The sequence below is a fragment of the Pholcus phalangioides genome, unplaced genomic scaffold (genome assembly GCF_987345545.1).
Source record: "Pholcus phalangioides strain wild (caught in Gottingen) unplaced genomic scaffold, Ppha-v1.0 ptg000012l_1, whole genome shotgun sequence".
Lineage (NCBI taxonomy): Eukaryota > Metazoa > Arthropoda > Arachnida > Araneae > Pholcidae > Pholcus > Pholcus phalangioides.
Window position 1 is genome coordinate 15,121,355 of NW_028301605.1, and position 16,471 is coordinate 15,137,825.

Genomic DNA, 16,471 nt, shown 5'->3' on the forward strand with positions numbered 1-16,471 from the left:
CCATAGGTGGATACTGGGGAGGGGGGGTGGGGGTGTTCGGTAAAAAAAAATTGTAGTATTGGCATAAGCGGGAGAGCGGAAAGGTGGACGTTCGTCCGTTCACAAAACAACAATTCGTTGATTAGTCCCCCCCCCCCCCCCATGGTTTGAACCTTTCAGGTTTTGCCTGAATGCGTAATTTACTGTGCTAGGGCCAGGACCGGACTTGAGCGGCGGCCAATGTCGTCTTAACGCATGGGCCCACCCGGGCCTCATAAAAAATGAGATACTGTTGAAATTTTCTATAATATCCAAGGTAGGGCCTCAGAAAAACCACATGGCCCGGGGGCCCATGATGCTCTTAAGACGGCCCTGGCGGCGGCTGCGAAGGGTGTGATAGCACCGGGCCGTAAAAACCTGCGGCAGGTAAGCTCGTGCCGCCTCTGATGCTCTTGCCCCCAATTGAAAATCCATGATGCTCCAATTGAAATCTCCGTGATGCTCCAATTAAAAATCGCGAATAAATAGTGCGTAGTTATAATGGACGTATAAAATTTATTAATTTTACAATCTTTGGAAAAAAAAAAAAAAAGAGAAAATTGAAAAATCCCATTTCGTAGGATTCGCTAATTAATCCAAAATATTGATCACATTGAATTCTGTACACACAATCCCTCCCCCCCCCCCGGCGAATATTTATTCATTAGCTTGCTTGAAATGCGTCAACACAATTTTTTTTAATATCTGGATAATGTTTTTAATTATAATTTATCAAAAAACCAAAAAAAATCCAATCTCAAACTTGTGAATTTTCCTACATTCCTGTAAAAAACTATTTACTCAACTAATATTTTCTTAGGAATTTCAATAAAATTAACTATAAAAGAAGAAGAAAAAAAAAGTATTTTTATTTAACCATGACTTTTTTGTTACTTTCTTGCTCTAGGAAAAAGAAAAAGATTTAAGAAAAAATATATTTTTGTGATAAAAACTAGCGTAAAGAAGCTTTCTTTATATTTTCTCTATTTGTTTTCCCCTTCAAACAGAAAGAAATTTCCAAAGAAAAACAATGAGTGGAATAAGGTGCAAAAAAAAAAAAAGAATAAGATTTTTCGGAACTTTTCTCTCCTCGTTCGTCTTTTTCTTTAATAATAATCGGTCCCGAAGAAAGCATTGTTCCAAAAATAATAAAATAAGAACATATTCGTTATCAAATATAACGAATACTTGGAGAAGCGAAACTTTCCGGTAGAAAACTCTCTTTTCTGGAGAGAGAGAGAGAGAATCTAACGAATTGCGAAAAGTTTTCTTTTATATACTTGAATATTTGTCTCGCTTTAAGTATTCGCACTAGTTTCTGGAAATATTTTATGTTTGTATGTAGCGGCTGGAGCAGCAAGATAAATTTCTCTTATACGAGAGTCTCGCGTTCGTAAATCAGAACAAAGAGAAGGAAAAAACAAAAAAAAAACAACAGCCAAGTTTCATGTACGGTGTCTTGAATCAAAGTCGAAGATTCTCGTGAATTCATAATGATAACGGCGTCCAGTTCTGATAATAAATCGAGCATGTAGATATGTATTCGAAAAAGATTTTTTTAAAAATTGTCCGGGGGGGGGGGGAATCGATATAATCATTGAGCTGAGAATGTTTTACTTGAAGTATAACTTTTGGAATTATCTGAATGTTCTGTTGGTTGACAGCTTTCGGGGGTGAAGCACTGAAAGTCCAGGGGCGTGATCAAGCGCGGATTCACGTGGGAAGGGGGGGAGCGGCGATCGCCTCTCCCAAGAGCCGGATAATATGACAAGAAAATTTGTCTGTCCCTTAAAATACGGAATGGTTCAAAGCACCTACAAAATAAGTCGTTTGTTTTCCCGACGCATCGCCCTGGATTCGCCTGCCTGTTCGCTGCTGAAGTTGTCTGCTTCCGCTCCGTTCGCAGCTGAAGATATCTGCCTCCGCTCTATTCACAGCTGAAGATGTCTGCCTCCGCTCTATTCACAGCTGAAGATGTCTGCCTTAGCTCTATTTTAATCTGAAGATATCTGCCTCGGCCCATTCGCAGCTGAAGATGTCTACCTCCGCTCTATTCACAACTGAAGAAGGCTGTCTGCCCTCCTTTCGTAGCTGCTTCCGCTCCGTTCGAAGCTGAAGATATCTGCCTCAGCTCTATTTGAATGATATCTGCCTCGGCCCATTCGCAGCTTTAGATGTGGGCTCTATTTGAATCTGAAGATGTCTGCCCATTTGCAGCTGAAGAGATCTACCGCTGCTTCATTCACAGCTGAAGATGTTTGCCTCCACTCCATTCGAAGCTAAAGGTACCTTCCTCCTCTCTCTTCCGCGCCTGGGTGTGATACTGTGTCGAATACATTACTTTTCTGCAACGGGCCTAAAAAGGTGCAAATACGGTCGAATCCCGTTATAACGAACTCCAAGAGACCGGAGAAATCACTTGGTTATAACGAAACTTCGTTATAAAGGAATTCCAGGTTTTTGCGTTATTCTTATGTAAACGTATCTGGGGGTATTAGAATAGTTTTCGTTAAAACGAGATTTTCGCTGTAACGGTGTTCGTTAAAACGGGATTTAACTATATTCAATCATTACGCTTCACTCACAACTTCAAATATAGAGGCAACATTTAAAAATCAGACACAACACTTGATACGCACTCAGACTATAAGGTACACGCTTTTTGTTCCAGACTCTGCCACGAAGCTGGGCTGGAAGAGATCTTGGCAACCGGATAAGTCCTGGCGTTCATTCATGCATGCGTCTATTGATTTTGTTTTTTAAATTTGCATAACAAAATGACACTCAGTGCCGCAACTGGCGAGGATCGGTCGGGTCTTCCGCTTCTAGTTTGGCGAGCGAATTTACGTTTTCCCTTTCCTTTCATAGTTCGCTCTACAATAGGCGTTTGTCCAATAACTCCTATATGCCATGTAACCTGTTTCCTATATATAAGCTCAGCTCTCCTTCCTTTCTCCCCCCCCCCCCCACCTTTTATATTGCCTAGCACCATTTTCTGATAGAGAATTGTTTCTTCTTACTGAGCGCGGATCTTAAGGGTTCATTACGTCAGCATCGATTGGGGGTTTCCGATTTGCTGACTTTTGATGACGGGGGGGGGGGGGAGGTTGGATGATGCTTACGTCATCAACCACCCTTTACGAAGATATGAAATATTCTTAATGGCATCTTATTCGGTGCGCCAAAAACGAAAAAAAAACAACCTTGCAATAGTTATTGGGCACCTGAACTAACATTCTTCCAAATGATAAGCCTCCTACAAAGCCACTTTAGTGATCTCAAAATGTTTCACGGATCCTTCACGTGCTCTGGAAATGTGTCCGGGCCGCTTAAGTGCTCTGTAACTGTGCCACGCATTACTCAAATGATCCGTAATTATGCCACGGATCACTTAAGTAATCTGGGAATGCTCCGCGGGTAACTTGAGTGATGTGGAACCGCACTGGGGGCCACTTAAGTGCTCTAAAACTGTGCCACACGTCACTCAAGGAATCTCTAAATGTGCCACGCTTCGTTTAAGTGTTCTGGAACTGTGTCGCGGGTTACTTGAGTGGTCTTTGAATGTGAAAGTGATCTTTGAGGCCTACTTCAGTGATCAGAAAATGTGCCACGGGCAACTTAAATGCTCTGGAATTGTGCCACGGGTCATTTAAGCGATTTGTAAATGTGCCGCTTAGTTCATTTTTACAAAATTAAGTTTGAGGGGGCAAGCCACATCAGATAACTTTCAGGGCCACATTTGGTCCGCGGCTGAAGGGTTTATCATATAAAGGGTGGGTCGCAATGAATTTCTTAAAGATAAATTTTGAGTTCTTACCCTTAAAATAGCATTGAAATCAACAGAAATCGATTATAATAACATATAAAGGTGTTTTCTTTCGAAATTTTTACTTTCATTAAAAATTTACATTAAAAAAAAAAATATTTTTTTCGTCTGGGGAAAGCGCACCAGCCCCCCCCCCCCCCATGCTGCCTTCCTTCCGCCTACGTTTCTGATCCTACCAATATGCGTTAGGAGGTAGGGAGCAGTGCTGACTAAATTTTGCTGACAAGGAGGAAGGGGGGTGGGGGTCAGAGTTTTGCTGACAAGGGGGGGGGTCAAAAATGGCTAAAAATTTGCTGACGTAATACTTGAACGGCCCTTAACTAACTACTTTAATTGAATATTAAGTGACTTAATTTTTCTTAAAAAAACTTTCCCGCTTTATTATCGTCGACACACATTGCCTGCACCGTATTAAAGAGTCGAGTAGACACAAATGAGATTGCTTGATGAAGTCAACCCATCTCCATAATGCAACATTGAACCTGAACTACTTGGCACGAGTCACATAATTTTTTTTTCCTTCTATTTTATATTCACCTTTTTTCAATTCAGATTTCATTTCCCTCCGCCTACGCAGTCGCAGATGCAGGTAAAGCTCTCTCTCTGCCCTGAACGAAGACGTTGACATCCTCAGAAAAAAATGACTAAGCGCGACTGAGTTGTATAGTATCGCTCTTTCTTGGCAGTCGGCCCATGTTCGAGTTTTCGGGCTGGAAAATGGAAATTTTTGGACTCGGTGAAGGAAACGTGGGATGGTAACTCGATTTACGTGAAAATGGATTAACCTCTTTAGCGAAGAATTTCCCCAAATCCCTTTTCTCGTGTGATTATCTGCATTTATTTGGTTTTTTTTTTGGTTTTTTTTTATAATTTCAAAAATAAAAAAAAATTCGACTTCGCGTCTATATTGTTTTATTTCTATCGAATTCGGATTTAAAGTGTCTTAAGTGTATTTTAAAAAAATCATATGTTGTGTGTGTGTGGGCTTCATGGAGGAGTTTTCGCATTCATTGAATGAAAAGACTGTGTTGATGGCTGAAGGCATCGACAGAGACAGATTTATGGTTTTGACGCCCCCCCCCCCAATTCTAATCTAATGTTCTTGACCACTCATTTCCCCAAATCAGTCGCCCTGAGCTATACATTGAACATTGAAGGACCGGAAAAACCCCGCTTCCCATCTCAGAGAGATATCGAAGCTTTCCCGGGGGATGGGTGTATACGGAAATTTATTAATTTATGTGAAAATAACAAACAACGCTATACATATATACAATAAAGCAATAAAGAATCTGGAGTAAAAATTGTGATCATAGCTTTGTCATCCACAGATAATCAGTCCGTAATCGTAATAGTCCTTATGTAAATAATTCAAAGAATAATTTTGTCTTGTATGTGGTAGAATCTGGAATTGAGTTTATGCAATCTAGAATATACTAGTCTCATCAGTCAAGCCGTAATAAGATATAAATTGACGTCTATATGGCCGGCATCTCCATTTCATTTATACCTGCCGGAAAAGGATGAAGCAGTTGACACTTGCCTTCTTGGGCGTAAATTATATCGATTATTACGTGTCGGTGAAACAACCGATGCTTTTCTTCTTGGCCGTAAATTATACTTTTTTATAGGTAACCGTGTTGTTGGCTCATAAGACGGGTCCTCCGAGCTCGAATGTCGTCCCCTTGATCGTTAATATGCCTCTGTCTCTCTGGATCACTCTTTTGTTCACTCACTTACCTGGCACCTCGTTTTCCCATGTCTTTTGGTCACTCTTGTGGTTGCTCACATGCCTGCACACTCTCTAGGTCACTCTTGTGGTCGCTCACATGCATGCACACTCTTTCGGTCACGCGCTGACGGGTCCGTCCTTCGCTTTCTAGGCAGAGGCTGTTTTTAGGTTTTCTGGCCTTCTCTCTCTCCCCCCCCCCATTCTGTTTTAATTTTCTTAATCACTCACTTCTCAAATTGCCGCCCTAAGCGTTTATGAGCTTCTTTTAAAAGATTTAATCAGCTTTTCTCTACTGGTACTTCAGCTGAATGTCCACCTGTCTCTAGTTGATTTTTTTTCAGTTCAATCGATAATGAGGTTGTTCAAAGCCAGTTGAATTCGTGCTAGGCCTTCTCACATTTATCAGTTCTCATAAATCATTTTGACAAATGTTTTGTTTGTTAAGGAATCTATCAATCATCTATACATGATAGCAAAATGAAGAATGGTAATAAAATATTTCTGCAATTTATAAAGACCAATATTTATAGGCCTATGCCAGCGGTTCTCGAGCTTTTTGACTCTCGGAGCCCTTTTTAGTATATAATTCCTATGGCGGAGCTCCCGTTGGCCTCTTTATATACATCTATCTATATATAACGACACATTCCTTTTTGTCATAATTAGGATGATAATGGGACACGTATACGGAAAATTTTGTAATTTTGCTCTTCCTGACCATTTGTTCTTATTAAAAGGACCTTTCTTTTCAACAAAGCTTAGTTATAATCGAGTTTGACTGCATTTATCAAATTTACTGATTTATTTTAATTTCCGCGGAGCACCAGTTCAGAACCGCTGGCCTATGCTTTAAAAAAAAACGTGTCTATTGATATGCTAAATTCTCTGTACTAAAGGTCTCCAACCTTTGAGTTTTTCTGCGCCACATTGGAAGAAGACAGACTTTTTTAGCCTCATCGGGGGGGGGGGGGAACTGTTTGATGCTACACTCAAATGTTAACGATAGCTGATGAGAATTTTTTAAGCCAAATTTACTCTTCCAAGTTTTAAAAAATGAGTTAAGTTTCCCCCCCCCCCCACTAAATGTCACTAGAATATTTTCCGAGTGGAAAACTTCTGAAAATTTCGAAATATTCAAAATATTAGTAAGTATTTTTACAAATGTATTTGCTTGAAATCACCTCTTGAGTCTTTTTTTCTTTCAAATCGAGCGCAGCTCCGGCCTATCGCCACGGGCAATTTACTACCGAGTGAGTTGTGCCGGAAGCGTGAGTGTGTGTATAGAGTGTTGTGTCTGATTTTTCAGTGCTGCCATCTATATTTCAGAAGTGAAGTGTTGTGATTGAATACTTGTACCATCGAAGCATATGCATTATAATATATACAACTCTTGGGTCTATATTGGTAGCAATTCTGGGCCCCGGGATGAATTTCCCTGCTATATACCGTGGTCATCCTATCAATTTAACTTATGCGTAATAAGTCCGATAAAACTTAATTACTTGTTTGTAATCAATGAGGAAAAAATAATTAGCAACAAAAGCTTTTCATCTGATTGAAATTTATCCCAATTTATTTTTTTTCCCCCATAACAATCGAATCGAAGATGTTATTTTAATTTTTGATACTATTCTACAAACTTGAAAAAATAAATTAATTGTTAAAAAATAATAACGATTTCCTTGACCATTTTTTTGCAAATAATCAAAAGGAAAAGTGCGTTAGAAAAAAATTACACTTATTGGAGAAAGAGAATAAGTGATTTTTTTTTCCTCAAATTCTTTTTCTATAAACGTGTTAACTTAAAAAAATATTTGACTCGCAGGCGAAAAACAAAACTGTGTATTGTGATAACCATCATTACTATCTGTAGATATACGTCTGAAGCACAGTGAGAAATTTCTTTTTTTTTGTCAAAGAAAATTTCTCCGTAAAATTAAATTATAGGACTCGTTGCGTGATACGAGAAAAAACTTCGTTTTTTTTTTAAAAAGTAAAAAAAAAGAGATCAAAGTTTTTGAAAAATATTTTCTTTTGAAGTAGAATAATGGTATCGTATACCTATTCCTTTTTTTTATTATTATTGTTACAGTTATTACTTGTGCTTCTTAACCTCCCCCACCATCATCATCATCATCTCATGGGCTTTTCATATAGATACACGTGTGTGTATTCTTCTTTGGGCTTTCTTTATGAAAAGAATCGCCTTTTTCCAAGAAAGAAAATTGGATAAAAGATTTCTCAAGGGTGGGTTCTTGTATAGAGACTTTTCTTTTTAATCTTTCGGTTTATTTTTCCAAATACTTGAGCTGTCATAGCATCATTAAAGTTGAAAGGAAATAAATAAATACTGTGTATCACTATTATTATTACTTTTTTTATGATACATATCCCCCCCCCCCTTCCCTGATGCGAATAGTATTGGAACCCGCTTAAGACGTTGGTTGCAGTGAAGGAACTGTTGTTGAACGTTATGAGAAAGGGATAACGTGTTTTGTTGAGGTACCTATCATAAGTCGGAAGATGATTTCTATTGTGCAGAAAAAATGGGAGAATCCATCAGGTTTATGGTTTTGAAAATTCCCTCGTGTTCTCTGGAATTTCTGCATTGATCGCTATTCTCTGGTGTGGTTTAGATACATCGCAGTCCGCCTTAAAAGATCAACTGTATTTATGGATATCTTTTATAAATTTTATATCGGTGCGTCATACAGTCGACTCTCGATTTTACGAATCTTGAATTTACGAACACGATCTTTTTTCTAACAATGCGATCCTCGCGTATTCCCAAGAGATCCCTGTATGATCTGTTAAGGGAATTTGTTTAGTGTTAATAAATATCCATGCCCGAAAAGGGATTAGAACCCAGGCCTGCATAGTAAGAGACTAGCTTCCTAACCACTCGACTGCCCGGCGGCAGAACTTTTTTCCTTTGCCTGAACCTTTACGGACGTTTCTTCTTTTCCGAGCAGCATGCCATCGAGCTAATGTTAAAATCACTCTATTTTACGAATTTCTATCAACTCTACGTTTTACGAACTTCGTTTTCTTACGCTATTTTTGTTTTTTTTCCCCGGTTATTTTATTCTTCCGGCCGCCTCCGAATTCGTTGTAAACAAAAGTAAACTTTAATTCGGACGTTCTACGTGACTCAACAATCAATCACAAACTTACAGGTGTTTTACGAACATGCGCCAGGAAGGAGGGTTCAATTGTTGGGGGGGGGGGGGAGAGGTGTGACCATGAATTGAAGATGCACGTTGACAACGTAATTCACTTTTTGTGCATTATGGTTTGATAAAATAGTGGTTTCAGAAACGGTATGATACATTAGGTTATCGATAAGCCATTCCTAAGTCGAACTCTATTTCAGCCAACTGCTGTTTCCTCTCCGCAATTTCAACAAAACGGAAAAGATGCTTGACAATAGATTAAAAAATGTATATTTTGAAAGAAATAAATCAGCGAAGTCTTACAAAGACAGAAATTGCCAACAAAAAAAGTGCGCGATTCAAAAAATTACATTGAATTAAACACGCCGGAACTAGAGGGGCGCAGGAGGGAGGGACAACTACCCCGGGCGGCAGTTTTAGGTGGGAACAAAGAACACCGTAATGACTAAAATTATCGAATTTTAAAGTTGTGTGGGCGGAAAAAACATGTTTGCTCCGGGCTGAAAATCTTAGTTGCGACATTGCCTCTAATTAAAAATCACCTAAAGACACCGTTTGTTAGTGGATTAGAAAGACCCGTGTCGGAAGCTCCCGGCGACCCATAGGTTAAGAACCCGCTATACACTGTCTCGAGTGCGTATGTGAAGGTGCATGTATACCTTCATTTTCAATGGTTTTGATGATTCTTTTTTCAAGTTAAGACCTGAAGGTATTGGTAAATATCAAAACTCAAATGGTCCTAGTAAAGATATCAACCCAAATTAATTTATTTATTTTTCAGAAATTATTATTTTTTCTGGCTGAAGGTCATTTTGATATATAGAACTCAATCAAAAAAAAATTATTTTTTTAATAGCCAGTTTTGGCTTGAGTTTTAAGGTCCGCACATTGGGAAACATCGACTTAGAGCAGCGATTCTCCACCCGGGAGGGAAGGCCTTGTGTCTCTGGGTCATTCTAAGTGAGGCTTACGGGTATCTGTTTAGCCCGAGAGGTCCGGACATCCACCCTCGTTTATAATATTTATGTACAGTATAAATTTATTGAGAAATAAATATAATACAGTCAACGCTCATTATAATGATCGCCATCGTCCCGTTGAAAATGAACATTATATTGGAAGGAAAAACATATAGGTTCTTCGTTTTATGAAAACATTTGGGACTCATCCTACGGGTCGTTTTAATTGAATGGTCGCTATAGCGTGGGGTCGTTATAACGAGAGTCGACTGCATATCGAAAGGGTCTCGCTCTTCGAGTTTAGGGACTTGGATGAAACAGGGCACCACACACAAGAAATGAATGTGGTATAAAGAAGGACATGGAAGAAAAAAAGGTTAAGAACCACTGATTTAAATAAACAAAATGTGAATTTTTGTTACCCCGTGGTCAAGCAGACCCATCTGCTTCCCTTCCCCTTCTAGCTACGGCATTACAGTCATCCCCGCTTAATCGGATGACGGATACTCAGCTTTAACGAACAAAGTCCCCCGTCACCAAAATTTCTCCCATAGAGACAATGTTAAAGTTCCCCGCTTAATATGATAATTTCAACGACTTTTCTCCGCTTAAATCTAATATTACGCTTCACACGTCAACTGTTAATACACATCAACCCACTATACACAATGTTTTTTTACTGAATGACACATTTGGAATTAATGGAAAATGTGTTACTAAGTTAAGAATTTAAAAATATATATATTTGAGAGTAGGTACACTGGCCTCCAAGTATGTATATGTATCCCAAGAGTCCTTATCATATTCCCAATACAGTACAGTATATCGCTTCAGGTCACAAATATTGCAGTTTACCTACGCAAATACCCAATATTTCGAAGCTCTATCCTCCGTTTGTTTTGATGAGAAAACACCGACACACAAAATATAAATTTCATCGCTTGAATAATTTGTCATAACACTGAATCGATCAATTTTTTTTTTTTTAAACAAGAGCTATAGTTAACGAACCGGTCTCAATCCATTAATATGGTGAGAGGGAAGCATTCAAACCATGATCAATCAAAAGACCAATCAAATTCAATTATCTGTGCTTTTTAGTTGAGTAGCCGAGAAGGGGAAGAAAAAAGTTTCATATCATAGAATCGATTTTTTTTTTTTTCGTTTCTATGATCGATAACTTGTAAACACTTCGGATGACGTTTTACATTCAACTCATTCATCACGATTACAAACGCGTCTCTCTCTCTTTCTTTTTAGTTTTTTCAAACGCAATTTCTGTTTCCGAGTCAAAAATTACTGAAAAGATGGATTCACAATCTATTTGATATTTTAAAATTCACAGTGAAAAAAAAAATTGATTTATGGTTTAATGTAAATTCGGGGTCGAAAGAATCTTTTCAAATATGAATTTCGAAAATATTATTACTTTTCCAATATTAGAGAATTTTTCATTCATATATCAATTATAAGTAAAGCCCGAATTGCATGCATACGCAATTTGCATATTTTAGCTTTTTTCAGTGTGTTAATGCATATACAAATACTTAAAATGGAAGAATTTTCAGAAAAGTATATATTTTGGAAGTTTTACTAAACCTTCATGAGATTTTTACAATTTTTCAAAGGAATATTTCTCATTAAAGGTGCATAACATCGGGGTTTTTTTTCTCCGCATGAAAAATGATCGGTGAAGTGTTTGTACCTGCCTATATAAAAAAAAGAAACAATGGTGAGAGAAAGAGAGACGAATTCAGTGAACTACTAAAATAAAGATGTTTGTAGCCTTTGCTGGTTATTCAAGCTGGAGTCCTATAGAGGCCGAGTTAAAATTTATCCCACTTCATCCTTGTTTCAGAGAGCCACAATTAAAGTTTGGGCAGATCTTTTTTTTAGTTAATGTAAGACGAACCAATTACTGTCTAAAGACACGTAACTGCAAGCTTGACAAGAATGCACGTTTAATCTTTTTGCGCAAGTGTGTACAACTTCTGTTCGCCTCCACACAGTACCAGCATGCTTGCACAGGCGTCAGTTTTTACACTGAAGTATAAGTAATTTACGGAAAATTCACCGACAAAAGAATTCGGTACAAGTGGAGTGAGCGCTTGACCGAGGCAGTGACCAGATGAGCAAATGAGGAAGTGATGGAAATGAACGAGCGAATGAACGAATGAGTGACCAAGTGAGGACATGCGTGATTTCTTTTATCCTGTTCTGGTGAAACAAAGACGAATCAGAATACAATAAAAGAACAAATGATAAATATAAATGTTGCAAATAACGACCAAACTTCTCTACGGAAATTTTTTCACTTCACCCGAACAAGCCCCAGGCTGTACCTCTGATTGGCAATTTCAACTATCGGAAGCCTCGTACTTAAACCTCACCATACACAGTCAAGCTTACCTATTAAAAGGACACTTTGAATTGGGGACATCTCTGTCTGAAGGACGAATGTCCTGGTCCCAGTCACTCAGAATAGAAATTCTAGTAATTTCGGATAGATGTGTTTTACCCTTAAATTTTGATAAGATAGCAAAGGTCTCAACTTGGCCACCGAATTAATGATTACGTTCAAGGCCCCGAATGTTGTCACCCAAACAAATCTTGACAAATGACTTTAAAAAATGCCATCAAAATAACAAAATCGTTTTTGCCAAACCAGTTGCGTACGAAAGAAAGTTTTGATAGCATTAAAATCATATGAAATTTTTTTTCCCTGAACGCTTATAGATTTCATCAAAAATAAAAAATTTTCTAATAACCGAGTTATAATTCATGAATTGGTTAGAAAAGCTGGCGTTATGGCGCTCACAAGGTGGGGCCGAGAGGGCCCCCATCCCGAGGGCCTGGGACGATTCTTATCATTTTTCGTTTTTCACACTATAAATTCACTATGGAGAGGCCCGTGAAGAATCTCACGGGGGACACCAAAGATCCCAGTCTAGGGCCATGTAGATAGATGTAGGAGCCATTACTGGCGTATGAAAGGGGTACACTGTTTTTTTGCAGTAAAAAATATAACTCCGCCATAAAAAATCCTGTATAAGCTTATGGTTAGGAAGCCATAAAGCATCTGTTTTTTTATTTTACAAGAAATTCAAGCATATTTTTCCATAAGTACTCAATGCAATCAGTATTCATATAATTTTTTCGGTCCTTTCCATTGTCAAAAAATTTAAAAAGTGAAAAAAATATCTCGGAAATGCCAAAAAAATGCCCTTAGAGTGAAAAAGCAGAAAAATTCAAATATCATCAACATCCGTGTCCTGATTATGGTTATTACAGACTTCAGTGAGAGTCTGCAAAACAAACAACACTGATTGATTTTTCCCCTAAATGATTAATTTTCTTTTTTGAGAACTTACGGCTTTTCTGGGAAAATTTTTATTAATTACATTTCCATCCAATTTTCTACAAATTTTTAAAATATATAATTATTTTACTTCCATTATTTAATCAATTATTTATTATTATCAGTTTATTATTTATTATTATTTATTATTATTTATCATTTATTATTATTAGTTTATTATATTTAATTTATACTTTTATGTAGTATTACATTCCGTACAAAGATTTTCCTTTTATTATTCAAAGAAATTTTCATGCATGGAAAGGTTTTTATGTCATACGTATTTCAAGTGCCCCCTAATAATGGGCCAAAAAGGCTCCGTAGATGTCCCTTATTGAGACGGTTTTGCTGTATTTCAATGTATTTCCACTTAGCATGAAACCCTAAAAGTTTTAAAATTTTTCCCCAACTTACAGGGACAAGGAGAGGAGGAGACTTTTTGTTATAGAATGATAATTTAATATTTTTATAAACAAAAAATCCTTTTCCTAACACTATAGAGAAAGAGTGAAAGCAACCCCAATCTTCAGCATAAAGCTCACATGTTCCTATTTAAAAGCAAGTTACACATTGTAAAACACATTCCAAGATGGATTTTTAGATGGTTATGAAACATAAATTACAGAGAGGAAAACCCAAGAGAGAGAGAGAGAGAGAGAGAGAGATGTTCCTGTGGTAAAAGGATTTAAGTAGAGGAAAAAGAAAAAAATTCTCGCAAGAATTAACACATAAAATTCTGGGGGGAACCGGGAATTTTAATTAAATTCCTCATTATACGCGCTCAGCGTTTTAATTTTTCCGCTTAACACTTCTTCTAAAAATTCAGAATGAATGTTTTTCTCTCGCAACTCCCGGACATAACATATACAGCACATCTCATACAGTTTTTATTGCTTTTTAATATTTTTTTTTAAAGGCCAGCGCAGACATGGTTCTCAGGTCTCAACCACCCCCCGTTTCGCAATTAAGTTTTCTCCTCCCGTTTCTTCCTAATTGCATTCCGCCTTAATTAAAAGAAAAGCCGGGAGAGATTGTTTAATCTTGGTAACTGCATACACACACACACTATGTTTTTCCACCGGCTCCCAATCCCTGCTCGTTTTGATGCATGCACATGCAACAAACGTCGTCTCCTCCTCTTCCGACTAGATGCGTGGAAATTTAATTAGCGAACCAGAGAGGAAAAGCAAATGGAAACATTAAAAGGCACGAGCAAATAAGCTTTCGCACAGATTACGACCAACATGAATTCCATCATGCGAAACGGTTTCGCTTTTACCCTTCAGTACACACTAACGCGTGCGACAAGACGCTTTTGGGAATTTCAGATTCCGAGGAATTGGAATGAAAACAGCCGTGAAATCCCATTTCATGAGCTAGTCTATATGGTAGTATGTAAGATAAAACGATTTCTGACGTCTATACGAGGGTGAGAGAGAGAGAGAGAAAAAAAAATAAGATAATTATTTCATCGGGGGTGGTTCAAGATAAATTCAATTATTCGAGCAAACATGTTTTCCCAAAACTTTTTTAAAAAGACTTCTTTTTTATTATTTTTTTTCATGAGTATACGACCTGTATAACAGAAATAAGATTACAAAGGGTGTCCTGTGATTCGGCCTTTATCTTATGAACCTTTCGTCGTAGAGGTATAGTTTCAATTTAAAAAATGCTCAAAATGAAATGCTCACAAATCAGCCTGTACGAGTTTTAAGAGTGAAAATGCAGTGTGTCACAAAATTTTTAAAAAAAACCTAAATTTTTATATGCTGCCCCTGTATTTTGGAAGTTGTTGTCCTGTCTCTTCGGAGCCCTACAAATGAAATCACATGTTTCTCTAACTGCATTATTCGCTGAGATATTTGAATTTAAAAAAATCGGAGAAAATTTCTGCTAGAACAGCATAAACGAGGGAAAGAAGCGCTGTCCGTGAAGCCCTGTTTACGTATGCAAGATTGGGGAGGGGGGTAGCTTTGGTGATTATTATCTGCATGGTAACTTTTTTTCTTCATGGGGGAAAAAAAGAAATACGAAGATCCTTCAAATGAGTCCTATCTTTGTTGCGGAATAATGGTGGGTGACCTCCTCCCCCATAATCCTTTGTGCCGCGAAAACAACTGTAAGCTCCTTGGTCAGCCATCTTGAACCAACCAGCACCTCCTAGAGATAGAAGGCCTCCGCAGTCTGCTTGTGACGTCAGTAAGTATTCCATTTTCCCTCAAAATATTCAGGGCAAAAAATTCCCTGCTCGCGTGCCAGTATCATCGTTGGGAGGAAAAGAAATGATCGGGCTCAGAATTGGCGATTTCTATGCCCCGCATCCAATCACTATGCGGTATTTGTGAGCCAATCGGGAAGATTATTTGCCAAAATAAGAAGAATCGAAATAGGATGCTGTGTTCCAAAATGTAGCAAACGTGCTAGGTAGTCTGAATGACGTTTATGGCAAACAGTGCAGAGGCCTTCTGTCTATAGGAGGTGCTGGTAATAACCAGTGATGACTTCCGGAAAGAAGAGGGGGAATACCGGCATAAACTAAACGCCGTGTAAACGGGTTGTAGTGAAAATCCCAGTTACGGGTAACTTCCCAGGATATTTTATTGCACATATAAACGGGGCTTTAGTTTTTGCTGTTCTTACGCAATTTTTCTCAAATTTTTAAATTCAAATATTTCTCTGAATACTGCATTCAGAAACGAGATAAAACGCCTTTGTTGGCTTCAGGAGAGACAGGGCAACAACTTTATGATTGGGTTTTCGAAGATAGAGTGTCCGTATAAAAATGTAGATTTTTTTTTATTTTGTGAACCTGCATTTTCACTCTCAAATGATTCCTGAACATATTCTGAGCATTTTTCTTAAATTGAAACTATACCTCTACGATGAATGGTTAGTGAGATAAAGGTCGAATCAGGACCTACAGGACACCCTGTACATACAGAAGAAGAATATATTCAATATTGCAGCTGCTTCTTATAAACTGAGTTAAATCTTTTTCTATCGCCATTATGGGCAATTTATTATCGGTTTACTTTCTTCCGGGGGTGAATGAGTTGTGCCGGGTCGAGTGCCAAACATCTGCGTGCGTGTATCTAAGTATGAAGTTAGAGCTGCCATCTAGATTTCAAATTGAGAGTTAACTACAATAACTTAATATTCGCACCGTTGTGGGGATCTGTTGATGTTTGTGGTGGCTCGCATTTTCACCTCAAAGTTGGAAACCTCAGAAAATCAACTTCAGCCGACGGTATGAAGCGACACGTGTTAACGTGTCCCTTCCGTTCACGTGACCAAAATCGCGATCACATCTTTTGGTCACATCTTTTTTTTTAAGGTTCGAGGGGAGAAGATTCAGACTGGGGATTGAACCTGCGACACTTGATACTTCTCTCACGGTGGTAGCCT

General features: G+C 38.0%; 2 protein-coding genes across 3 annotated transcripts in view; one reads left to right on the forward strand and one right to left on the reverse strand.

Annotated features, from left to right (window-relative positions):
* LOC149079639 (TBC1 domain family member 2B-like) overlaps nucleotides 1-16,471 on the forward strand; it is a 109,240-nt gene that overhangs the window by 70,102 nt on the left and 22,667 nt on the right. The window lies entirely within an intron of this gene.
* LOC149079640 (uncharacterized) overlaps nucleotides 1-16,471 on the reverse strand; it is a 67,671-nt gene that overhangs the window by 43,244 nt on the left and 7,956 nt on the right. The gene's annotated exons all lie outside the window — the stretch shown is intronic.